The sequence below is a fragment of the Heptranchias perlo genome, chromosome 10 (genome assembly GCF_035084215.1).
Source record: "Heptranchias perlo isolate sHepPer1 chromosome 10, sHepPer1.hap1, whole genome shotgun sequence".
Classification (NCBI taxonomy): Eukaryota; Metazoa; Chordata; class Chondrichthyes; order Hexanchiformes; family Hexanchidae; genus Heptranchias; species Heptranchias perlo.
In genome coordinates, this window is record NC_090334.1 from 13,464,014 (window position 1) to 13,491,634 (window position 27,621).

Below are 27,621 nucleotides of genomic sequence, written 5' to 3' on the forward strand. Positions count from 1 at the left end.
AATTGGAGGTAACCTTGTGACATGGTTTGGTAGTTGGTTAGGAGGTAGGAGATGGAGAGTAGGGATTAAGGGAACATACTCTGATTGGCGGGATGTGACATGTGGTCTTCCCCAGGGAACTGTATTGGAGCCTCAGCTTTTCACCATATATATCAATGACATGGATGAAGGATTAGAGTCGTATATCCAAGTTCACAGGTGACACTAAGTTAGGAGGCACAGTAAATTGTGCTGATGGGAGCAGGAAGTTACAACAGGGACATAGACAGATTAAGTGAGTGGACAAAACTGTAGCAAATGGAGTTCAATGTGGGGTAGTGTGAGGTCATCCACTTTCGATCCAAGAAAGACAAATCAGAATATTTTCTTAATGGTGAAAAACTAGGAACTGTGGAGGAGCAAATAGGTTTGCATGTCCAGGTACACAAATCACTAAAAGCTAGTGCACAGGTACAAAAAGCAATCAAAACGGCTAATGGAATGTTAACCTTTATCTCAAGGGGGTAATGCTTCAGTTGTATAGAGCCTTGGTCAAACCCCATCTGGAGTACTGCGTTCAGTTCTGGGCAGCGCACCTTAGGAAAGGTTTACAACCTTCCGGACTCCACATTGATTTCAATAACTTCAGATCATAACCACTGCTCCCATTTTCTCGGACACCAGGTGCTGGTAATGGTTCTGCTGTTAACATTCACAGCTCCTCTAGACCCATCTTTTGTTTCTTTACTTGTCCCGTTACCACCCTCCTTGCCTTACATCATCATCCCTTTTGTCATTTAATCACTCCTGCCCTCCGCCGTATCACAGACCTTCCCTTTTGTTCTTTCCTCCCCCCCACCTTCCTCCTCCCTTTTCTCTGGCTTTGTACTTGCTTAAAAACTGTTAAATCTTTAATTTCTTCCAGTTCTGACGAGAAGTCATCGACCTGAAACGTCAACTCTGTTTCTTTTTCCACAGATGCTGCCTGACTTGCTGGGTTTTTCCAGCATTTTCTGTTTTTATTTCAGGAAAGATATATTGGCTTTGGAGGGGATACAGCGCAGATTCATTAGAATGATACCGTGGCTTAATAAGTTAAATAATGAGGACAGGTTGTATAAACGTGGCTTGTATCCCCTTGAATATAAAACATTGAGCGATGATCTAATCGAGGTGTTTAAAATGACAGAAGGATTTGATAGGGTAAGTATAGAGAAACTATTTCCCCTGGTGGAGGAGTCCTGAAAGTGGGGGGGGGGGGTGTTAAATCTTAAAATTAGGGCTGGGCCGTTCAGGAGTGAAATCAGAAAGCACTTCTTCACACAAAGAGTAGTGGAAATCTGGAACACTCTCCCTCAAAAGGCAACAGCTGAGAGTCAATTGAAATTTTCAAGTTTGAGATCGATAGATTTTTGTTAGCTGAGGATATCAGGTGATATGGAGCTAAGGTGGATAAATGGAGTTGAGGTGCAAATCAGCCATGATCTAATTGAATGGTGGAATAGGCTTGAGGGACTGAATGGCCTCCTCCTGTTCCTATGTACTTGACGTTCATCTTGCAGTCTGCTTTTACCCTACCTTATGTTTCATGTTTAACTGAAGCCTGAAAGTAATTGTTACTTTGCTATTATGAAAATATAGGATAAGTGAGGATGAGAAATGGCCATTTTTCTCATGAAACCTAACCCTAATCCAAACCCCTACCCTAACTCAGGGTGGGTATGCAACCGAGACAATTTTAACTGCGACCCCCCCCACCGACCTGCCTGGTTTCCGCTGGCCGGGATGAGCAAAATCACCCACTGTGTGTCCCTTGCCAGCAATCTCATTGGCCAATATGTTCATAGATTTACAAAGAATGTACAGCACAGAAACAGGCCATTTGGCCCAACAGCTCCATGCTGATGTTTATGCTCCACACGAGCCTCCTCCCTCCCTACTTCATCTAATCCTATCAGCGTATCTTTCTATTCCTTTCTCGAGCCTTGTTCACATGTCCTTCCACATTTGAGCAATGCTTTTAAGCAATCTCCGTGGCTGCAGCTAATCCCATGACTACTATGATTCTTCCATGTTTGATTGACTTGGCTCTGGACCTCTGCTGGCAAAAGGAGCCCAATTGGATGCAGGAATTTGCTTTACACAATAATGGCTCATTAGTCATTTAGAACAACAGGTGTAATTTTAACTCCCAAGAACGGGTGGGTTGGGGACGGGCAGGAGTTGAAAATAATTGTTTTTTGGGTCGCGACCGCAACCCGGCTCCACTTCTGAGTTTAACGTGGGCGGTAAAAGTACAGGCTTCCCACTGGGAATGCAAAGTCTTAAAATTTTGCGGTTGCAACCCAAAATAACAACTATTTTCAACTCCCACCCACCCCCAAACTGTTTCAAATGGACAGCCAGACGGTAAAGGAGTGAATACTTTTAGTTGCTTGTAAACTTTATTTGCTGGGATTCATATTACATCCAATGCATCCCTCACACCTAAACCCACAACCTCTCCCCAAGCCTTTATATGGGAGCCAGAGAGTTCCCAATTGCTCACGCACCTGAGCTTAGTCATTCATCAATTGATGTAATTCACTTATATACAATTAACACAACCCACCCATTCTTAGGGGTTAAAATTACCTGCAACATTTCCGCTGTAACCAAGTACATTTAAGTGCTGTGACTGGTCTGTGGGAACAATGGGATGGAAAAATCTCATCTGTATTGGTCCCTGTTAACCACATGACTGCAACAAGGAATTATATCGCAGTGACAAAGTGACATTTCAATTGATTTTTCTCAGGCTATAGAAAAGAAATCATTGCCAAAAGGACACACATAGAATATGAATTGGAAGGGAAACATTCAACATTTTCTTCCCATGTATTATAAAATTAATTAAGATATATGTAGTACAGGTAAGCAATAGTATAGCAGGAAATGTATAATTACTAGTAGACCTCCCCTGGCACTGCTCATGGTAAATTGGATGATATGCTGGTTTATAACATCTAGTAATGAACATCGTATTATTCTGCTGCTAAACTGCAGCAGTGGTCAACTTGGCCTTGACTTTAAGGTTAAAAAGTCTAATTATAAACAATTAGATCCTAAGGTTAACTGGGGGCTAATTTCTGCTGGAGAGGGAAGTTTATATTGATGGGTGATTCTAAATTTCTGCCTCCTGGACAGAAGTAACCAATACTTTTTTTTAATGCTTTTGCCACTTTGAAGTGTGGTGTCTCTAGTATGATGGAGCATTTTATTTATATATACACATACATATACCTATGTATACATACATATACAAAAATACACATACCTACATGTACATACACACACATATGCGTACATACATATATATAGTACAATACCTATAACATAGATAATATACTGTTTTAAAAATGTCCATGAATAGAGCTACAGAAGATCAGTTGATAATAAAAGAAAGAATTTGCATTTATATTGCACCTTCGACATCCTTAGGATATCCCAAAGCACATCACAGCCAATGAATTGAGGTGTAGTTACTGTTATATAGGTAAGTGCAACAGTTAATTTGTGCACAGTAAGGTCCCACAATCAGCAAATGGGACCAGTTAATCTATCTCTGGTGGTGTTGGTTGAGGGAGGAATGATGGCCAGGACATCAGAAGAATGCCCTACTCTTCAAATAGTGCCATGGATCTTTTACATCCATCTGAAAACCTTAAACCTGCATGTCCCAAAAAAAGAATGTTATGGAACAAATGGGAAATTCGGTAATTATAATGAGGATATGCATGTTAAATAATCATAGAATCATAGAAGTTTACAACATGGAAACAGGCCCTTTGGCCCAACATGTCCATGTCGCCCAGTTTATACCACTAAGCTAGTCCCAATTGCCTGCACTTGGCCCATATCCCTCTATACCCATCTTACCCATGTAATTGTCCAAATGCTTTTTAAAAGACAAAATTGTACCCGCCTCTACTACTGCCTCTGGCAGCTCGTTCCAGACACTCACCACCCTTTGAGTGAAAAAATTGCCCCTCTGGACCCTTTTGTATCTCTCCCCTCTCACCTTAAATCTATGCCCCCTCGTTATAGACTCCCCTACCTTTGGGAAAAGATTTTGACTATCTACCTTATCTATGCCCCTCATTATTTTATAGACTTCTATAAGATCACCCCTTAACCTCCTACTCTCCAGGGAAAAAAGTCCCAGTCTATCTAACCTCTCCCTATAAGTCAAACCATCAAGTCCCGGTAGCATCCTAGTAAATCTTTTCTGCACTCTTTCTAGTTTAATAATATCCTTTCTATAATAGGGTGACCAGAACTGTACACAGTATTCCAAGTGTGGCCTTACTAATGTCTTGTACAACTTCAACAAGACATCCCAACTCCTGTATTCAATGTTCTGACCAATGATACCAAGCATGCCGAATGCCTTCTTCACCACCATATCCACCTGTGACTCCACTTTCAAGGAGCTATGAACCTGTACTCCTAGATCTCTTTGTTCTATAACTCTCCCCAACACCCTACCATTAACGGAGTAGGTCCTGGCTCGATTCGATCTACCAAAATGCATCACCTCACATTTATCTAAATTAAACTCCATCTGCCATTCATCGGCCCACTGGCCCAATTTATCAAGATCCCGTTGCAATCCTAGATAACCTTCTTCACTGTCCACAATGCCACCAATCTTGGTGTCATCTGCAAACTTACTAACCGTGCCTCCTAAATTCTCATCCAAATCATTAATATAAATAACAAATAACAGCGGACCCAGCACCGATCCCTGAGGCACACCGCTGGTCACAGGCCTCCAGTTTGAAAAACAACCCTCTATAACCACCCTCTGTCTTCTGTCGTCAAGCCAATTTTGTATCCAATTGGCTACCTCACCTTGGATCCAGTGAGATTTAACCTTATGTAACAACCTACCATGCGGTACCTTGTCAAAGGCTTTGCTGAAGTCCATGTAGACCACGTCTACTGCACAGCCCTCATCTATCTTCTTGGTTACTTTGCCATGGACTTTGGGTGCAGAAGATATAAGCTTATTGTTACCATGGAGATACATGTTAGTTACCTGTGTTCGGAAGATGAATATTAATAAGCATGCTAACCACATAGCCATTAGACTGTCAATGATTCTTTTGTTTTCATTTCTGCGTTCTCCCTGGTGTCTATTCATTGGGCCTCCATCTGGTGTATTTACAACACACATGACAGTACAGTACCAGAAGGGAGTGAATCGTTCCCTTTTACCTGGTATTTGAAAGGAATAAATTATTCCCGATTAACTGATGTGTACACATACAGAATCTCTGATATCCTGAAAAAACATATCTCTCTGAACGTAGCCTCCATGTGGTATATATAAGATAACAACAATACCCATGTTGTGTTTTACCCAAAGCGACAGTTAAAGGCACAGGCACAGGATTAGCAATGAGAAAGTTGCAGAGTATTTCCACACCAGCCACAACAATAGGGTTCAAACAGTAACAAGGTCAGGGACAGAACCATTAAAGTACTTTAAACACAGATCACTTGGAACTTCTTTTGATCAGCTAAAGCCTGGAATGGTAGTTAACAGTTTTGCTCGATCGATCGAGATAGAGAGAGAGAGAGAGAGAGGCTCAGTGTCCCATTGGTAGCTTTCTCTAAAATTACTTTGATCGATCAGAGTACTTTCTAAATGGTGAAAAGCTCGTAACAGTGGAGGTCCAAAGAGACTTAGGGGTCCATGTACATAGATCATTAAAATGTCATGGACAGGCACAGAAAATAATCAAAAAGGCTAATGAAATGCTGGCCTTTATATATAGAGGACTAGAATACAAGGGGGTAGATGTTATGCTACAGCTACACAAAGCCCTGGTTAGACCACACCTGGAGTACTGGGTTCAGTTCTCCGCACCTTAGGAAGGATATATTGGCCTTGGAGAGAGTGCAGTGTCGATTTACTAGAATGATACCTGGACTCCAAGGGTTAAATTACGAGTTGAGATTACACAAATTAGGGTTGTATTCCCTGGAATTTAGAAGTTTAAGGGGTTTTCAAGATATTAAGAGGAACTGATAGGGTAGATAAAGAGAAACTATTTCCCCTGGTTGGGGAGTCTAGGACTAGGGGACATAGCCTAAAAATTAGAGCCAGGACTTTCAGGAGTGAAGTTAGGAAACATTTCTACATGCAAAGGGTGGTAGAAGTTTGGAATTCTCTTCTGCACGCGGCAGCTGATGCTAGCTCAATTGTTCATTTTAATCTGAGATTGATAGATTTTTGTTAACCAAAGAGTAGGCCATTCAGCCCCTCGTGCCTGCTCCGCTATTTGATAAGATCATGGCTCCATATACCTGCCTTTGGCCCATATCCCTTAATACCTTTGGTTGCCAAAAAGCTATCTATCTCAGATTTAAATTTAGCAATTGAGCTAGTATCAGTTGCCGTTTGCGGAAGAGAGTTCCAAACTTCTACAACCCTTTGTAGAAATGTTTTCTAATCTCGCTCCTGAAAGGTCTGGCTCTAATTTTTAGACTGTGCCCCCTACTCCTAAAATCCCCAACCAGCGGAAATAGTTTCTCTCTATCCACCCTATCTGTTCCCCTTAATATCTTATAAACTTCGATCAGATCACCCCTTAACCTTCTAAACTCCAGAGAATACAACCCCAATTTGTGTAATTTATGTGGCTTGCTGTCAAATTATGTCTGATAATCGTTTCTGTGAAGCACCATGGGACATTTTACTACATTAAAGGCACTATATAAATGCAAGTTGTTGTTGTTGTTGGTGGTGGTGGTGGTCATCTTTTGAAGATTTATTCCGTTCACTCTTGAAAGGAGGTGACTAAGAAGGGGACCTTGGCGAGGTGTATAAGGTACTAATATTGGATAGCTGCACTGCTTCTGGGTATGTTCTGAAAGTAGGGCAAAGGAACACAGGTTGAAACTGTTGAAAGTCGAATTAGAAAGTTCCTCTTCATGCAAAAAGTGATCAACACAATGAATGGACCTCTGAGATGGGAAGAGGCGAAACAAATCTTGGAGTCATTTAAAAGCCTGTTGGATGGTGTGATGGATGGACTGTAAGATTTCCACAAGGATGAGCTGAATGATCTTCTCCCTCTCTATCTGGCATGCCAGCTGTGGCCCTCTTGCCTCTGAGTCAGAAGGTTGGGGGTTCAAGTCCCACTTCAGAGACTTGAGCTCAGAATCCAGGCTGAAACTCCAGTGCAGTACTGCTAAACCGAGGCCTCGTCTGCCCTCTCTGGTGAAGGAAGAGCAGGGGAGTTTTCCTTGATTTCTTGACCAATATCACTAAAACCAATTATCTGGTCATTTATCACATTGCTGTCTGTGGGAGTTTGCTGTGTGCAAGTTGGCTGCTGCGTTTCCTACATTACCACAGTGACTACACTCCTAAAGCACTTCATTGGCTACAAAGCGCTTGGGGATGTCCTGAAGTTGTGAAAGGCGCTAATTAAATGCAAGTTCTTGCTTTGCCCCCTCTGTGTCTATCTTGTGAAGATATGTTTGCAACTTGCAGTGATGTAAAGGGTTACGTTACAATGAGTAACTTGGACGATGCAGGTGATGCTTTCCCCCAAGTTCCTTAGCAGCTGCTGAGTTGCCCAATTACTGCTGTAGACATCTGTTATGGGCAGCTTAGCGGAAGACAACAATGACTGATGGGTAAATGAAGTGCTGTCAGCTCACACCATTGGAGCTGTCAAATAAGCAAAAGGCTCTTATTCTGGTTAAAATTCCAATGTTCTATTATCTAGGCCAGAAAATCCTTCACTCATGGATTTCTTGTCGGAATAATTATCAAGAGAATCTTAATTTTAGTTAAGAAGGTACAAAGGCGATTTGCATTACATCACAGCAGCACAACTTAACCGGAAGATGCAATGGAATCACTCTACACTGGCCACTCATCATGTTGCCAAGGAATGGTTTCCATGGTTTCCCTGCATTCAGGACTTTGCAGTAAGTATTTGAGGCAGTAAAGCTGGATTGATGGGCACTTCAGAACGATGATGATTTGAGTGGCTCTAATGTCTTATTCTGGAAAAAGTCACGGAGAATGGGTTAGCCAGAGCTCTGCACGCTCCAGATCATGTAAATGCCTTGTACTTTAACCCTCCGAATGCTGGATTTCTTTTGCAGAAAATTGGAATTTTTTACTTTCCTGTTGCCAGAATTCCATCAAAGAATGAAAGAAATTGCCTTTATAGACCGCCTTTCACCATCTCAGGACGTCCAAAAGTGCTTTACTGCCAATGAAGTACCTTTGAAGTGTAGTCACTGTTGTAATGTAGGAAATGTGGCAGCCAATTTGCGCACAGCAAGGTCCCACAAACAGCAAGTTGATAAGGACCAGATAATCTGTTTTAGTGATGTTGGTTGAGGGATTAATATTGGCCATGACACCGGGGAGAACTCCCCTGCTGTACTTCAGATAATGCCACGGGACCTTTTACATCCACCTGAGAGGGCAGACGGGGCCTCGGTTTAAGGTCTCATCCAAAAGACAGCACCTCCAACAGTGCAGCAGTCCCTCAGTACTGCACTGAAGTGTCAGCCCGGATTATGTGCTCACATCTCTGGAGTGGGGATGGAACCCACCACATGTGGGTGGTGAGGGAAGTGGTCGGAGATCGCCTTGTCTGTGATAGAGACCATGGGTGTAGCGAGGCCACGGAAGATGGTAGGAGAGTTTATATAGGGGAAAGGTTCAGTGAGGACAGGATGGCAGTGCATTAAGAGAAGAGAGGGCAAGGGGAGTTGAGATGGACATTGCAATCACTGAGGATGAGGACTTAGAAATCATAGACATTTACGGCACAGAAGGAGGCTATTCAGCCCATTGCATCTGTGCCGGCTGAAAAAGAGCCATCCAGCCCAATCCCACTTTCCAGCTCTTGGTCCGTAGCCCTCTAGGTTACGGCACTTAAAGTGCACATCCAAGTACGTTTTAAATGTGATGAGGGTTACTGCTTCTACCATCCTTTCAGGCAGTGAGTTCCAGCCCCCTCCACTCTCTGGATGAAAACATTTCTTCACAACTCCCCTCTATTCCTTCTACCAATCACTTTAAATCTATGCCCCCTGGTTATTGACCTCTCTGCTAAGGGAAATAGGTCCTTCCTAACCACTCTATCTAGGCCCCGCATAATTTTATACACATCAATTAAATCTCCCCTCAGCCTTCTCTGTTCCAAAGAAAACAACCCCAGTCTATCCAATCTATCCCCATTGGTAAAATTGCTCAGTGCAGAACAAGGCCCTTTAAATCCATGACCCTATTGCAATGACATCCTGGCTTTGACTGAAGCTTGGCTCATGGGTGGTGACACCTTGCCCCTTACTGAAGCATCCCTGCCTGGCTATAATTTCCATCATGTGGAGATGCCGGTGATGGACTGGGGTGGACAAATGTAAGGAATCTTACAACACCAGGTTATAGTCCAACAAATTTATTTTAAAATCACAAGCTTTCGGAGATTATCCCCTTCGTCAGGTGAATGAGTGAAAAGTTCTCAAATCGCATATCTTATACTAGGCTGGGACAGCATCACACCAATCAAAAGGTGTCGTTGTTCAAACAGGCCAGTCACAGAGAACAGCACGTCCCAGTATACTGGATATACATTGTGTCGATTACACAGACAGACAAAGAAACCCAAATGGCAAAGAGAGAGAGAGAGAGAGAGAGAATATTAAAAACATAACTTTTTTTTCCCTTTTTGCTGGTGGGGTTACGTGTAGTGTGACATGAACCCAAGATCCCGGTTGAGGCCGTCCTCATGGGTGCGGAACTTGGCTATCAACTTCTGCTCGACGATTTTGCGTTGTCGTGCGTCTCGAAGGCCGCCTTGGAGAACGCTTACCTTCTCCTCCTTGTGCAGAGGCTGAGGGAGGAAAGGAGGGACAATATTACGATGAGAAACCGGGTGTAGGATGTGTGGCGCAGTAGGCAATGAGGATTTTGAAGGAGAGGTGGGAAGGATGGAACAAGGCGAGATGCTGCAAGGAGGAGAAGGTACCAGAGGAATAAGGGAGAGCCAGGTTGTGATTTGGTGATAAGGGCCACACTGGCACCATGGCGGTCTGGGTGGGGCAGGCTGGTGGAAATTATAGCCAGGCAGGGAGGCTTCAGTAAGGGGCAAGGTGTCACCACCCATGAGCCAAGCTTCAGTCAAAGCCAGGATGTCATTGCAATAGGGTCATGGATGGCAAGGGCCTTGTTTGCAAGTGAACAGACGTTCTGGAGGGAGATGCGGAGAGGGGTGTTGGTTGTTGGTTCACTGGCAGAGTGGGGTGAGTGGGATGGGAAGGAAGTTGGCAAGATTAGCTCCCAATGGGCACACTGGGTGGGTAGGTCAGCGAGAGAGGAGGATGAGGTAGTTTGGGTTGCTGCCCATAAGGAGGCAGTGATTGTGCCTCAATGGACCCTTTGGAGAATGGTAAGAGCAGCAAAGAGCATAGCTGTGGGTTTATCCAAGGGGGTTTCAAGTCTGGAGCAGCAACAGGAGAGTAGGAAGGCAAAGGAGTAATGATGGGTTGAGGTGGCAAACTGCCCACGGGTGGAGAAATGAGAGGTGGTATATCTGGGTGACGGGAAGGGGTGGTAGAGGGGTGGGGGGAGAGACAGGACAGAAAGGCCCAAGAGGCATCAAGAGCGAAAATAAAAGGAGATAGAAGTTACAGGCTCGGGTCGGGAGTAGCAGGCAAAATGTTCTCATGAATGGACATAGAGTGACTTCAGGTAACACAGGCATGGTTAGGAGATACATGTCCCGGTCATAAACAAAAGACCTTCCCCCTTACTCCAGGTACCATGTAATATAGCAGCAATATATAATTGTTAATACAGCAGGTTGTAATTGAGAATCCATTATTTCACTGTTCCATAGAGCCTGTCCTCAGCTCCAACCCATTGTATTTCAATCCCGATTTTCATTATTCTTGTGTTTTTCTCAGCCAAATATTGTTGTTTATACAACATCCATCTACCCATCGCTTCTCTTCACCTCATCTTTTTTTTACTCTCCTCCCATTCCTTTGATCCCTTGTTCCTATTTTCTCCCAATTTCCCTCTTCCCTCTCACTAATCAACTTAGTCTCCATCCTCCCTCTCCTCTTCCATGCTCTCTTACTCTCCCTCTCATTTCCACAGTCTTCCTCTCCCCTCTCCTTCCCTTATCCTAGCTCCCTCTTCTCTCACCTTCTCCTCTCCCTTTCCCTAGCTCTCCTGCTCCTCCTCTTCTCTCTGTCCTCCTCATTCCTCTCGCCTTGCTGAACCCAATCTGATACAACGGTTACCAAGGCAATTATGACAACCTTAAGTACCCCCAATCTGACAGACCCGTTGGCAATTGTGCATCATTCTTAAATAGGACATTAGTGACTCATCTGACTATAAATCTAAACCAAAAGGTCCTTAAGCGAGCAGTCAGTACCCAAGCAATGTCTGTTAACTCCTCATTCGAAATGTGTCTGGAGTGTTCTAGTATATAATGTGGCAAAACACTGAGTGAAGAAATAGCAGACTCTGAGAGGTTCTTGGTAATGGATAGGAGTGGTGATGAGGCTCCCTGCTGTACCTTGTAAAATATGAGAACATCAATTTGCGAACTCAAATGTAAATGATTTAGCAATGAGTCAGAGTTGAAGAATATAAATGTGTCACCAGAGTGATGTAGATGACAGCATTATTAACAACTAGATTACTTATGTAGATTAAACGCTTTTATTTTGTTGGTTAGGATTTTCATTGTGTGGTATCTTATCATTGAGTATCCCTATTCTGGTAACATAACACATTAGAGCATCATCGCTTGGTACTTCGGTTTGATGGAAGAAAGTTTAACATCCCACCCTGATAAGTTCCCTATCTCAGCTGGGTTGTTTGGATACGTGTTGAATATTGGTGAAGCGCAGAGGAGTAATTGAATAGAGAATCTGAACCAAGCCTCTCTATATCAGTCAAACACTGTTTATAACTCAATAACCACTTGTTTAGAATCTGTTAATGTAACGATATATATTCCTAACATTCTTCTAGTTTTGTTCCAGGAATGTTGTGTATGAGGGCATCGGGATGTAAGCAGCACTTCACAGTCGTGATTTAAAGGCAACAGTACATTATGATGTTATGAGGGAACTCTACTGATGTTAATCCAGCTCCCTCACACTGTCACTCAGTAACCCCTCCCCCCAGCACCCTGTGTTACTGACTGTATCTCTACTGATGTTAATCCAGCTCCCTCACACTGTCACTCAGTAACCCCTCCCCCCAGCACCCTGTGTTACTGACTGTATCTCTACTGATGTTAATCCAGCTCCCTCACACTGTCACTCAGTAACCCCTCCCCCCAGCACCCTGTGTTACTGACTGTATCTCTACTGATGTTAATCCAGCTCCCTCACACTGTCACTCAGTAACCCCTCCCCCTCAGCACCCTGTGTTACTGACTGTATCTCTACTGATGTTAATCCAGCTCCCTCACACTATCACTCAGTAACCCCTCCCCCAGCACCCTGTGTTACTGACTGTATCTCTACTGATGTTAATCCAGCTCCCTCACACTGTCACTCAGTAACCCCTCCCCCAGCACCCTGTGTTACTGACTGTATCTCTACTGATGTTAATTCAGCCCCCTCACACTGTCACTCAGTAACCCCTCCCTCAGTGCCCTGTGTTACTGACTATCTCTACTGATGTTAATCCAGCTCCCTCACACTGTCACTCAGTAACCCCTCCCTCCCAGGACCCTGTGTTACTGACTGTATCTCTACTGATGTTAATCCAGCTCCCTCACACTGTCACTCAGTAACCCCTCCCTCCCAGCACCCTGTGTTACTGACTGTATCTCTACTGATGTTAATCCCCCTCCCTCACACTGTCACTCAGTAACCCCTCCCCCAGCACCCTGTGTTACTGACTGTATCTCTACTGATGTTAATCCAGCTCCTTCATACTGTCAGGCTCAGTAACTCCTAGCCAATTCCTCCAATGATATAATCAGTATTTTTTTTGTATTCCAAATTGTAAAACTGCAATTTTATTTGGGACATATAGAGTAGTTTCATACCTTTGAAATGAATAATGGTTCAATTTATTCAAATGAGTTTCCAAAGCACAGATATGACAAAAGATAAAAGTGAATGGAACACGAATGAGCCATTCAGCCCATCAATCCAGCACCTTTCTCAGACCACATACGATCTCGCTGATTGCACTCGATCCCATACATTTAATATTTTGAAGGGAAATTGCATATATCTCCAGATTCCCTAAACCAATTAAATCTCCATCCCAACACTACTCCTCCATGTTTTGTTGCTCTCCTGAAACACCACCACTATCCCCTCCTACTAGCCCCCGCCACCACCCCCCAAAGCACAGCGACCATTTTGTTGCAGGGAGTATTTCATAAAATCTGGATAAAGAAAGACTTGCATTTAGAGAGCATCTTTCATGATGTCCCAAAGCACTTTACAACCAATGAAGGATTTTTGAAATGTAGTCACTGTTGTAATGTAGGAAACGCGGCAGCACAGCAAGCTCCCACAAACAGCAATGAGATAAATAACCAGATGATCTGTTTTAGTGATGTTGGTTGAGGGATAGGTATTGGCCAGAGCACCGGGGCGAACTTCCCTGCTCGTCTTCGAAATAATGCTGTGGGATCTTCAACGTCCACCTGAGAGGGCAGACGGGGTGTCGGTTTAACATCTAATCTGAAAGACAGCACCTCCGACAGTGCAGCACTTCCTCAATACTGCACTGGAGTGTCAGCTTAGATTTTGTGCTCAAGTCCCTGGAGTTGGGCTTGAACCCAAGACCTTGTGACTCAGACGAGAGTGGTACGCACTGAGCCAAGTCTGACAGCTTACCACCAACCCATTCGCAACAAACTATGTATTTGTCCACTTCCTTTTTGAAGGTGTTGATGAACAAAGGCCAGAGAATTTCCTTGGACCGTTTGCCGGTTTGCCATCGTAATTTCATCGAAACTATGACGGAATTCCCGTTTACACCTTATTTCCAATAAGGTTACAACTGTGCATGATGTGTTTGACAAATTCACATTCTGTGGGAAAAGATGTAACTTAATCTGTAGTCTCATTTGAAGCTTGTTAATTTTAAACCTGTGCCCTCTAGTTCTGTGATCGCTGGCCAAATTGAATGGGTTGCTTATATCTACATCATCTCTGCCTCCCAGCAATTTAAAGTCATGGATTATGTCCCCCTTCAGCATTCTTTTCTCCAATAAGAAGAACAACATCTTGCATTTATAAAGCGCCTTTAACATAGGAAAACTTCCCAAGGTGCTTCACAGGAGCGTAATCAGACCAAAGTTGACATCACGCCAAAGAAGGAGACATTAGGACAAGTGACCCAAAACTTGATCAAAGGGGTAGGTTTCAAGGAGCGTCTTAAAGGAGGAGAGAGAGGAGGAGAGGAGGAAAGGCTTATGGAGGGAATTCCAGAACTTAGGGCCTAGGCAGCTGAAGGCACGGCCGCCAATGGTTGGGCGAAGGGAGGTGGGGATGCACAAGAAGTCAGAGTTGGAGGAATGCAGAGATCTTGGAGGTTTATAGGGCTGGAGGAGTTAACAGAAATAGGGAAGGGCGTGGCCATGGAGGCATTTGAACACGAGGATGAGAATTTTTAAATTGAGGTGTTGTGAGACCGGGAGCCAATGTGGGACAGCAAGCATGGGGGTGATGGGTGAACGGGACTTGGTGCGAGTTAGGATACGGGCAGCGGAGTTTTGGATGAGCTCAAGTTCACGGAGGGTGGAAGGTGGGAGGCCGGCCAGGAGAGCCGTGAATCTCTGATTATATCTTAGGGCTTCAAGTTGCTGAATCATCCTTGTCACTTTTCACTGAACCTTTTCCCTCATACCAACGTCTCTCCAGAACTGCACACACTACCAAATGTGGGCTTATCAGTGATCGATACCATCTTAAAATGATTTTTATTTTAGCTTAAATGAAGTACTTCCCAGTATTTTGTTAACTTAGTCAATAACATCTTAGTATTGACTCGTAACTGAGTGAATGATCATTAATCACTCCCAAATCCAAGTCCGTTTCTATCTTTGCTAATCTGCACCCTCTAATCATGTGGGCTAGCACAATCCCACAGTATCACTGCCCTACCTTAACATAGGACCTTGGACATGTTTAATTTTTGAATACCCGTTACTTTTCATTTCGAAGAGTACTTTGGGTAAAATGGCTTTAACACAATACAGTAGCAAGGAGGCTGAAAAAACTAGAGAAAAGAAAAAAAGAACTTGCAATTATACAGCCCCTTTCATGAGCTCAGGATGTTCCAAATCGTTTTACAGCCAATTAAGAACTTTTGAAGTATAGTTACTGCTGTAATGTAAGAAATGCGGCAGCAAATTTGCTTACAGCAAGGCTCCACAAATAGCAATGTGATAATGACCAGATAATCTGTTTTAGTGACGTTCACTGAGGGATAAATATTGGCCAGGACACTGGGGAGAACTCCCCCGCTCTTCTTCCAGTCGTGCCATGGGATCTTTTACCTTCACCTGAGGGCAGATGGGGCCTCGGTTTAACACCTCATCCAAAAGACGGCACCTCTAACAGTGCAGTAACTCCCTCAGTACTGGACTGGTGGTGTCAGCCTGGATTATGGGTTCAAGTCTCTGGAGTGGGACTTGGACCCACAACCTTCTGACTCAGAGGTGAGAGTGCTACCCACTGAGCCACAGCTGACACCTAATGCTGAAGAGAGTGAATAAAGTAAGGAAATCAGAGGAGTAATGAGAAACAGGCTGGATGTCCAAATAGGCCAAAGTATCTTTCCTCCTAGGCGTTGAGAAACAACAGTGACTCTGGGAATATTTTGTATGTAAACAAAGACAAACAAATTGGGCAACTTGTGGCAGTTGTACAGTATGCCAATAAGGCTTAAAGGACAGCACCAGTGAGGAAGCAAACTGAAAAAATTTTGCTGGCATAATTTAAGCTGTGAAATTTAAGGATAAAGCAGGCAGCAGAATCCAACCCAGTGGCTAAACATATTCGGGGTAATTTTGACTTTGTGCAATTGTGTAAAATGGGTGATAGCGAATCAGCAGCCCGTTTTACATCTCTCCCGATTTTTATTTCCATTGACGTGAACGGGCTGCTGTTACACTAAGTCAGAATTACCCCCAATGTGTGTTATTGGCATTTTTGGTTCTCAATGGCTGGGGTGAGGCTATCGGCACAGAGACAGAACTGTCGATTCCAATTGTGGGCAAGTTCTTTCTTGTTGATTTTAGTGTCTTCTTCCAGTTTAGTATTGGAGTCTATTTGTAGATGAATGGATGTAATGGACTCTTATATTTTTGTCACTATGTAAAAAAGCAAACCCTGTACTGTTATCAGAATAGGGCTGCACCATGCCTCCCTACACCCTGCACCTTCCGTGCTACTACCTTGCTATATTGTAAACCCACAAAGGAAACTGTGGGCTGTCCGATGTTAAGTTGGTAAGTGGCTGGGACAGCATTAGTCAACGAAATAAATAATGGGAGTAAAATTGATTTTTGGCTGTAGTGCAAAATGTGTGATAGCAAATTGGCAGCCTCCCACCGGGAACCAATGTAGGTCAGCAAGGATGGGTGTGATCAGTGAGCAGGGCTTGATGTAGGATAGTTAAAGTTTACGGAGGGTGGAGGATGGGAGGCTGGCCAGGAGAGCATTGGAGTAGTCGAGTCTGGAGGTGACAAAGGCTGAGGTGGGGGGAGGTGGGGGGGCTGGTATAGGTGGGTGATGTAGTGGAGGTGGGCTTGGCGATGGAGAGGATATGGGGTCAGAAGCTCAGCTGAGGGTCAAACAGGATGTCGAGATTGCAAGCAGTCAGGTTCTACAGTGTCCGGAGAGGAGGACTGAGTTGGTTGCGAGAGTGCAGAATTTGTGACAGGACTGAAGACAATGGCTTCAGTCTTCCTAATGCTTGGGTGGTGGAAATTGTAGCTCATCCAAGACTGGATGTCAGATAACAAAGAGGTAGTGGAAGAGTTGGGCGAGGTGGTGGAGGTGTATTGGTGAATGTCATCAGCATGCATGTGGCATGTGGAAGCTGACCCAAGTGGAAGCATGTCGATGAGGAAGAGGAGGGGACCAAGGATCAATCCTTGAGGACTATGTGGGGAGGGAAGAGAAGCCACTGATCAAAATGCTCTGGCTATGACTGGATAGGTAAGTGTTAAAATTGAATAGCCATTTGGTGAAGGATGGAATTCTAGCGCCTGGTATTTAGTTGCTTCCAACCTTTATCCTTAGAGATTCCCCTCACATACACAACACACCCTAGCTAAGCTCTCCTATATATAAAAAAAAAGTCCCCAATTGACACACACCACCTGAATACAATTAACACTAATTGATATAAATCACACAATTAGCAGTAAAAGTGGAATCAAGGGAGAATGGTCTCACTAAGCTAGACACAAATGGCCAATCCACTGACTCCCCACAATCAAAGCACTTTTGTGGATCAGCTAAAATATTTCTATAGACTTGTTGAAGGGATATGGATAAGGTTAGAGGTGGATTATAATTCAGCTTATGTCAGTTTGGCTCAGTTGGTACCGCTCATGCCTCTGAGTCGGACGGTTGTGGTTTCAAACCCCACTCCAAGACTGCATGTAATCAGTGCTAACATTTCAGTGCAGCACTGAGGGAGTGCTGTATTGTTCGAGGTGCTGTACTTTGGATGATACCTTAAACAAAACCTGTTTGGTGGTTCAGGTGGGTGTAAATGATCCCATAGCACTAGTCAAAGAAGAGCAAAGGGTTCTGTTGGTGTCTTGGCCAATATTCCTTCCCCAGCTAGCACCATCAAAAGCAAATTAACCCGATATTCATCTCATTGCTGTTTGTGGGATCTTGCTTTGTGCAAAATCGTCAATGTTTGACTATATAACAAGTCTCACTGTACTTCATTGTATAGGAAAACACTTTGAGATATTTGAGTTACGTGATAAGGTGCTATATAAATGGCCCAGTAACAATGAAAGAAATGGTGATATCCTCAGTAAGGCATATGTCTTAGAGGCAATGATGTTCCCAAGACATTGCTGCTCATCCTTCTTGATGGTAGAAGTTGCAGTGTAAAGAGGTACTGTCAAAAAAACTACGCTGAGTTGGTGCAGTGCGTCCTGTTAGTTAGTACATAACGCAGTCACAGTGTGCCAGTGATGGAGCAGGTTGGTAGTGAGTCCAGTGGCATGGGAGCAGATCAAGTGAACTGCTCTATCCTGGATGGTGTTGAGCTTCTTGAGTGTTGTTGTGCCTGCACCCATCCAGGTGAGTGGTGAGCATTCCATCACACTCCTGACTTGAGCCTTGGAGATGGTGGAGAGGCTCTGAGGGGTCAGCAGTTGAGTCTCAATTGCAGAGTACCCAGTCTTTATCCTGCTCTTGTAACCATGGTGTTAAGGCTGGTCAATTTAAGGTCATGTGGACAAAAATATTTATTTTTTTGTTAATTTTCCTACACATACAGGATATTTTGGGTTATTCACAAGCTGTTGCTTTGCATCAGATGGGTACTTGAAGGGAATTTTAATTATTACTTGTGCTCAGTCTTGTAAAGGTCACTGCAGCACTGTTATCAGTGTTGGCTCATTTCAGATGCCTACAGAGGGAAATACCTGGCATGAGGAAAGTATTAACCTTTCATTGTACCTCTCAGGTGACTCTCAGGCCATAGACCAGTATCCTTGCCTCTCATGGTTAGCTATGCAACAGCAGTGAATCAAACATAAATTTCACCCAAAATCAGATTCCCCAATATCCTGGGCCATCATAAATGCACTCGGGTAGCTGAAAATTAGACAATACCATGAATATGCAAATAGTCTATGATACCATTATGACTATGATATATGTCAGCCATGGCTCAGTGGTAGCACTCTCACCTCTGAGTCAGAAGGTTGTGGGTTCATGTCCCACTCCAGAGATTTGAGCATATAATCCAGGCTGACACTCTAGTGTGGTACTGAGGGAGTGCTGCACTGTCAGATGTGCCATCTTTCAGATGAGACATTAAACCAAGGCCCCATCTGCCCTCTCAGGTGGACGTAAAGGATCCCATGGCACTATTTCGAAGAAGAGCAGGGGAGTTGTCCCTGGTGTCCTGGCCAATATTTATCCCTCAACCAACACATAAAACAGATTATCTGGTCATTGCTGTTTGTGGGAGCTTGCTGTTTGCAAATTGGCTACCGTGTTTCCTATATTACAACAGTGACTACACTTCAAAAGTACTTCGTTGGCTGCAAAGCGCTTTGGGACATCCTGAGGACATGAAAGGTGCTATATAAATGCAAGTCTTTCTTACCAAATGCAAAATCAATTTACCTCACCTATCTTTTGCCCGAGGAGTATAGGATCTCTTTAGCACCTCTAAATTCCTCAGTGGTAGTCCTTCTGCAGAGGTCCATGTTGAGTTGGTTGCCTTTGCATTTGATGCATTGCATCAGTCCACCCAATCTTTGGTTCATGTCTGTGATGGCTACCATGCTTCTGAGATCTCAGAGAAATTTGACTGTAGCTGAAGAGTTGAACCTGATGACTAGTGATTTCCAAACCCATTTTCTCTCCTCCTCTCCTGACATATATTGGAAATGGTTCTAGAGCACGGCCCAATTTTTGGTATTTTCCCCCAGTCGGCCATTATTCATATGTAAATATATAAATCTACAATCAGTGTTAGCGGACTATCTGACTACACAGGGCATCACAGTTGTACCATTGTCAGTGTTCACACACACTTTCCAACCCGACTCACTGGAAAGAAACCAGGAGGAGAATCCTAGCTAATGATTTTCCCCTCATGCTCGCCTCTAAGTCAGAAGGTTGTAGGTTTAAGGCCCACTCCAGAAACTTGAGCAAAAGATCTAAGCTGATACTTCAGTGCAGTACTGAAGGAGTGCTGCACTGTCGAAGGTGCAGTCTTTCAGACAAGATGTTAAACCTGCCCTTCCAGGTGGACAAAAAAGATCCCACCGCACTATTCGAAGAAGAGCAGGGGAGTTCTCCCTGGTGTCCTGGCCAATATTTATCCCTCAACCACCATCACTAAAACAGATGATCTGGTCATTATCACATTGCTGTTTGTGGACCTTGCTGTGTGCAAATTAGCTGCCATGTTTCCTACATTACAACAGTGACTACACTTCAAAAATACTTCATTGGCTGTAAAGCTCTTTGGGATGTCCTGAGGATGCGAAAGGCACAAAAGAAATGCAAGTTCTTTCTTTCTTTAGCCTAAGGGTGAGGCCAATTTTACTGCCACTACTGTCACCCTGTACTACAATTTTAGCATTGTTTTCTCTTAATGGTTATGTGAGCTGTTGAATCATAGGAACCATAAAAGTGAATCCAAATTCTGTCCTCATCCCCATATCCACACTTTTCAGCAGGACTAATTGGACAGAGTGAGGATCATAGCCGATTTTATTTTCCTGTTCCTTATCCCAGGGACACTTGAGGCCAATTTCAGCAACCCCATTGTGAACCCAACTGAAGTCAGCCAACTCGAGCACGAACAAGAGGTTGAACCCTGATCTGCACAGTCAGTACCACACGATATGGTGCATTATCAAATGGAACTACTAGGGGAGACTTGAGCTGTTTATAATGTTTTGTTAAAACCTTGATGAAGTTTATTATGATACACTGAGTGAACAGAGCAGGCAGAGGCCACAACTGCTGTGCTGATGGACTGTGCACCTCTTTGAAACCTCTGGATTATAAGTACATCTAAAGTGATAGTTCAGGATTGGAAATGCAATTGATGGAGTCATTACATTTGTTCATTGGGCTAGCTGTCCCTTCACACGGTTTATTCCACCAGAATACATGGATGAATACCTGTTAAATGAGAATGAAAAATGAAGAGTTTTTTCCTCTCAATATACAATGGGTCTCATTGGGTTATTTAAAAAAAACTCCAAATATGCAAACATTACAGAAACCTTAGCTGAAAAGTATTTTTATTTTGGGAAATGGAAACTTTTGTCAGTGCTGGGCACTGTCAGTACTGCCAAACAGTCCCATGTCAGATACAACACTGGTTGGATGCATAGTAAACTCACATCTATCATTTCCATGTCAGGTTGGGTGCACAGTAAAACTCCCTCTGCACTGTCCCATCAAACACTCCCAGGGCAAGTACAGCATGGGTTAGATCAGAGTAAAGCTCCCTCTACACTGTCCCATCAAACACTCCCAGGGCAAGTACAGCATGGGTCAGATACAGAGTAAAGCTCCCTCTACACTGTCCCATCAAACACTCCCAGGGCAGGTACAGCATGGGTCAGATACAGAGTAAAGCTCCGTCTACACTGTCCCATCAAATACTACCAGGATAGGTACAACACGGGTTGTATGCAGAGTAAAGCTCCCTCTACACTGTCCCATCAAACACTCCCAGGGCAGGTACAGCACAGGTTGTATGCAGAGTAAAGGATACCAGACAATGATTGATAAGCAGCTGCCAATCCACAAAAACATCCCTTATCAATTAGTCTGTAATTGACTTCACAATGTGCCTATTTGGACCTCTTCTCCACAGGAAGTAGCTGAGCACTGACCTTAACGGGACAGGCCACATTAAACACATTCCATCTCAGCAGCTGAACTTCGCAGCTGTGCTCCCGATCCCAACCTACCCGTGAACAATTCCGGGAGTAAATAACAAGGTCTCTGAGACACTTCAATGTGAGAATAATAATAATAATAACAATGATAATAATAAAAATGGGAATGTGTTCAAGGTTAGAACTCCCTAGGGTTTGGGTAACTATAAGAAATACTTGAACTTCTCTCTTGTTTATGATGGAACCTTAGCTCCTGGGTGGGCTCAGCCTTGATTTTACTCTCAGCTGTGATTTGGCCTGTATATAATTCATAATTTTTATCATACTAATTCATTTGGCCACTGTTAATCACTGCCACGTAAAAGTTGTCTGTCTCGAATGGGGAGTCGCTGTCCTTATATATTCGAGCTCAAGGTGAAAAGCTCAGAAAACCTTCCCCACACGTACAGCTGTCATCCAAATTAAATTATATATGTTTCTCTGCAGGTGACAGCAGCAGCTGGCATTGTTGAATGTGTTTACCAAAAAATGGATCTAAGAAGGTGTTCCCCTGACATGAAAAATCATTACACATTGCTGACTCACTGTTCACCAACTTCTGGCCCTTGAGGATTTGCCCGTGACAGGAATGAATGCAAGAGAAGCCATTATCCTCCCTGACTCTTGCACTGTTGTACGGGGAGCTTGTTACTCCTGAATTCTTCATTAACTCCTCACGAAGTCCATATATCTGCTTGCTGACTGTGACCAACCAGATGGGACTGACGAGAAAGCTCCCTCGACATTGTTCCCATCAAACGTTTCCAGTCATGTGCTTCACAGTTTGCTGCACCTCCAGCTTTAGAATAACGTCCCTTACCGTATCGGTGTTCCAGTCTCTCCTACCGGATGGCTTCTGGTGAGACTGGCAATTCAGAGAGAAAGGGAGGGAGGGAGGATGGAAGGAAGACAGACAGACACCATAACAATAGAAAAGCTCGAGTATTTCACATGGTCAGCATTTACTTGCCGAAGCAATTCACAAGCGATGAATTAATTCTGAAGTGGACACACCTGTTGTTAGGTAGGTAGATGATGCTGCAGTCGGTTTTTCTATATTTGTTCTAGGGACGAGGGCGATGTTGAGATGGTTGCATTTATTGCTCACCCTTAATTGCCAGTGTACTTGTTTGTACAGCTGGCCACTACAAAGACTGCTGAGAATCAAAGACATCAGGTTAGATTTTAACTGGACCGCCCAACATAAATGATGCAATAGGGGCTTGAAAATGGCTCACCGACGCGTTTACACCAGCCATCCGGGCGCTGCCAACTTCAGAGCAACTTCGGGAGCCGAAGCACACACCTGTTTCAGCTGGTCAGCCCCTTTAAATGTGCAAATGGGGGTCCTGTAATGTACATAGGTCCCTGACTGCCAATTTAGGACCGAACTGGGTGGATTCTGCACCGGGTGCCCAGTGTGAGCTGGCGCTCCAGCCCAAAGATCAGATTTTATTTATTAATGTTGGGCCAGGAGAATCAGAAAGAGGAATGTTGGCCAGGAGCCCGGGTAAACTGCCTGAGCAGTGTTATGGCATATCTGACAGTAAAAGCTTCTACAAGTATATAAAAAGGAAGAGGGTGGCTAAAGTAAACATTGGTCCCTTAGAGGATGAGACTGGTGAAATAATGGAAAACAAGGAAATGGCAGAGGAATTGAACAGATATTTTGTATCCGTCTTCACAGTAGAAGACACTAATAACATACCAATAATAGTAGAAAATCAAGGGGCAAAGGGGAGGGAGGAACTAAAAACAATCAGTATCACTAGAGAAAAAGTACTAGGTAAACTAATGGGTCTAAAGGCTGACAAGTCCCCTGGACTTGACGGCTTACATCCGAGGGTCTTAAAGGAAGTGGCTACAGAGATAGTGGATGCATTGGTTGTAATCTTCCAGAATTCACTAGATTCTGGAAAGGTCCCAGCGGATTGGAAAACCGCAAACGTAACACCCTTATTCAAGAAGGGAGTGAGACAGAAAGCAGGTAATTATAGACCAGTTAGCCTAACATCTGTCATTGGGAAAATGCTAGAATCCATTATTAAGGAAGTAGTAGCAGGACATTTGGAGACTCATAATATAATCAAGGAGAGTCCACATGGTTTTATGAAGGGGAAATCATGTCTGACAAATTTATTGGAATTCTTCGAGGAAGTAACAGGCAGGTTGGATAAAGGGGAACCAATGGATACAGTATATTTGGATTTCCAAAAGGCATTCAATAAGGTGCCACATAAAAGATTACTGCACAAGATAAGAGCTCATGATGTTGGGGGTAATATACTGACATGGATAGAGGATTGGCTAACTATCAGAAAACAAAGAGTCGGGATAAAAGGGTCATTTTCAAAATGGCAATCTGTAACTAGTGGGGTGCCGCAGGGATCAGTGCTGGGGCCTCAACTATTTACAATATATATCAATGACTCGGATGAAGGAACAGAGTGTCTTGTGGCCAAATATGCTGATGATACAAAGATAGGTGGAAAAGCAAGTTGCAATGAGGACACAAAGTGTCTGCAAAGGGATATTGACAGGTTAAGCGAATGGGCAAAAATTTGGCAGATGGAATATAATGTGGGAAAATGTGAAGTCATCCACTTTGGGAGGAAAAATAAAAAAGCAAAATATTATTTGAATGGAGAAATACTACAAAATGCTGCGGTGCAGAGGGATCTGGGTGTCCTCGTACATGAAACACAAAAAGTCAACATACAGGTGCTGCAGGTAATCCGGAAGGCAAACGGAATATTGGCCTTTATTTCTAGGGGGATGGAGTATAAAGGCAGGGAAGTCATGCTACAACTGTACAGGGAGCTGGTGAGACCACACCTGGAGTTCTGCTTACAGTTCTGGTGCCCTTATTTAAGGAAGAACATACTTGCATTGGAGGCAGTTCAGAGAAGGTTCACTAGGTTGATTCCGGGTATGGAAGGGTTGTCTTATGAGGAAAGATTGAACAGGTTGGGTCTCTACTCATTGGAGTTTAGAAGAATGAGAGGAGATCTTATTGAAACATACAAGATTCTGAGGGGACTCAATAGGGTAGATGCTGAGAGGATGTTACCCCTCATGTGGGAATCTAAAACTAGGGGGCATAGTCTCAGAATATGGGGTCACCCGTTTAAGACGGAAATGAGGAGGAATGTCTTCTCCTAGAGGGTCATAAATCTTTGGAATTCTTTACCCCAAAAAGCTGTGGAGGCTGAGTCATTGAATACATTCAAGGCTGTGTTAGACAAGTTTTTGATCAGCAAGGGAGTCAAAGGATGTGGGGAAAGGGCAGGAAAGTGGAGTTGAGGTAAAAATCAGATCAGCCATGATCTCATTAAATGGCGGAGCAGGCTCGAGGGGCTGAATGGCCTACTCCTGCTCCTATCTCTTATGGTCTCTTATAGTCTTATGATCTTACACCTTCTTCCATTAACAGGAGTCCTGGTGGACAACAGAAGCTGATACTAATTATTCATTAGAAAATTGACAATCTTTCCAATGACCAATTTTATCAATCGTTGATAAAATCAATTCATAATGTGTGTGAAAGATGTTGAAGTTCTTTCACCAGCCTTCTGCAGATTGCCAGTCTCTCCATCTCCGACGGACAGGCATGCAACAGTCCGACTGATGTCCATCACCTCCTCCTCTGTATTTGTCAGCTGGACTATTTGTGGTGGTCTGCCTCCAGTTCTGCTCCTCTCCCTTCCATTTTGCGCTCCCTTCTATAAGGGGAGAAAGAACAGACGTGTGAGTGAGTGAGTGTGACGTGGTCTCCCGATGGATGCATTGCTTTGGGTGAGGCTGACAATGAAACAGATGCATCAGAGGGTGACTATCAGACAGATTCATCACATTGCATCAGGATTGGGGTGAGTGGTCGTGGTGGGTGCATAATTGGGGAGGTGAGAAAGTGCACAGAAAGTGAAGGTTAGTTGATGCTGAAACTTAAGTGGGTGTGAGGAGTGATGTGATGGAGTAAGCATGGCAACACCGTGCTCCTGCTGCTCACCTCTTCTGCCACCTCCAGCCATGCCTTCTTGGTGACAGAACCGGGCTTCTTCCTCCCATCACTGGGGTAAATTATCTCCCTCCCGTGTACTACAGCCAGTAGTACACCAAGGGAGGCATCACTAAATCTATGCGCTGCCCTTGCTCTCCAGGACTCCATTTCTCCTTCAAAATCCATTGTTGGACTGGTCCTTTAAATAGTGGGCTATAAATCGCATCATTCGGGTGCGCAGAACGCCTGCTGCACAGCTTGGAGACGTCAAACCTGGAAGCAAAGGTAATTGCCTGCAATTGAGATATGATTGCAGATTTAAACGCACTCACTTTGCTTCGGGATTCCCCATGCGCAAATCCACCCACCCGCTGACTTCCCGCCGCCATGCTAAAATCTTGGTTACTCTCTTTAACAGGAGTCCTGATGGTGAGACTCTCTCTTTAACAGGAGTCCTGATGGTGAGACTCTCTCTTTAACAGGAGTCCTGATGGTGAGACTCTCTCTTTAACAGGAGTCCTGGTGTTGACACAATGGGGTCTAATTTGTCTAGGTGCTACGCGGACTCTTAAGGACCCAAAATGGTGTCTGGAATGTGCATGCACACCTCTAGCGTAGCGTGCGCTGGACACCGTCTTGGTAAAGGCGTTTGTGTATGTGCAGATAACGAACCAGCACCATGTAAAGTAGGGAGAATATGCAGTAGATCATTGTTCAACACTGATTTAAAGGGACAGATGAGATATTGGAACTCAACGCTCCAGCCAACGCACTGTCTTAACCTCGCACAGCTGAACAGGCCTTAAACATCATGGAGGACCCCCCACCAGCGCTATTTAAAGGGATCATGCAAGAGTTACAGGTTTGTTGCTGGATTATTGCTTCTTGCTGCTGATGCATTTGTACTGTTTTTGGAGGTCTCTTATACTTGAATGCTAGGACTAGGGGACATAGCCTAAAAATTAGAGCCAGGACTTGCAGACTCTCAGGAGTCTGTAGAATGCTTCTACATGGAAAGGGTGGTGGAAGTTTGGAACTCTCTATTGCAAACGGCAGTTGATGCTAGCTCAATTGTTAATTTTAAATGTGAGATTGATAGATTTTTGTTAATCAATAGTATTAAGGGATATGGGGCTGAGGCAGGTATATGGAGTTAGGTCACAGATCAGCCATCATCTCATTGAATGGCAGAACAGGCTCGAGGGGCTAAATGACCTACTCCTGTTCCTATCTTCCTATAATAAAGTTTCAATACTCTACAGGGAGTGGCTAGCTGACAGGCAACAGCAAGGGCACTGGCAGAGGGCAGGGTTGGGACAGGAATGCTGTCATCCTGAGAGAGGACAGCAGGTTCATGTTCCATGGAGCCACTGCCACTTGCTGCCTCCTGTTATCCGCCACCTTCTCTTGCAGGAAAGCGAGATGTTTGGGTGACGTGGCTGTGTGACCTGTGAGTTGTGGGTGTGCGGCTTGCAACCATGGTAATGTGTGAGAGTGAGGGGAAGCATCTGATTGGAAGAGTTGAGTACTGATTGAAATAATTTGTTGGTATGTGGGTGATGGGGGGGTGTAGTGCATGGAGCAGTGGATGCGGCTAGTGGTGCAGTTGGTAGGAGATGCCACTTGACAGTTGACCTCACTCACCTTGACCACTTGTATTAAAGCATTGAACTTCTTCCTGCACTGCATCCATGTTCGTGGTGCTATGCACCTGGCATTGATTTCATCCCCCACCCCCTCCCATTGCTTTGGAGCATATGTCTGGAGGGCCTCTTGCCTCCTCCACAACCCCCCCCCCCCCCACCGCGGATATAGGATGCCCCTCCTTCTGTCCACCTCTTGCACCAAAGCCTCTAGTGCATCATCAGAGAACCTTGGTGCACGCTCTCTCGCAGGCCTGGTACAAACATAGATCGGCAGATTGATGGGGTCTGGTGTACAGATTGGAGGATGTGG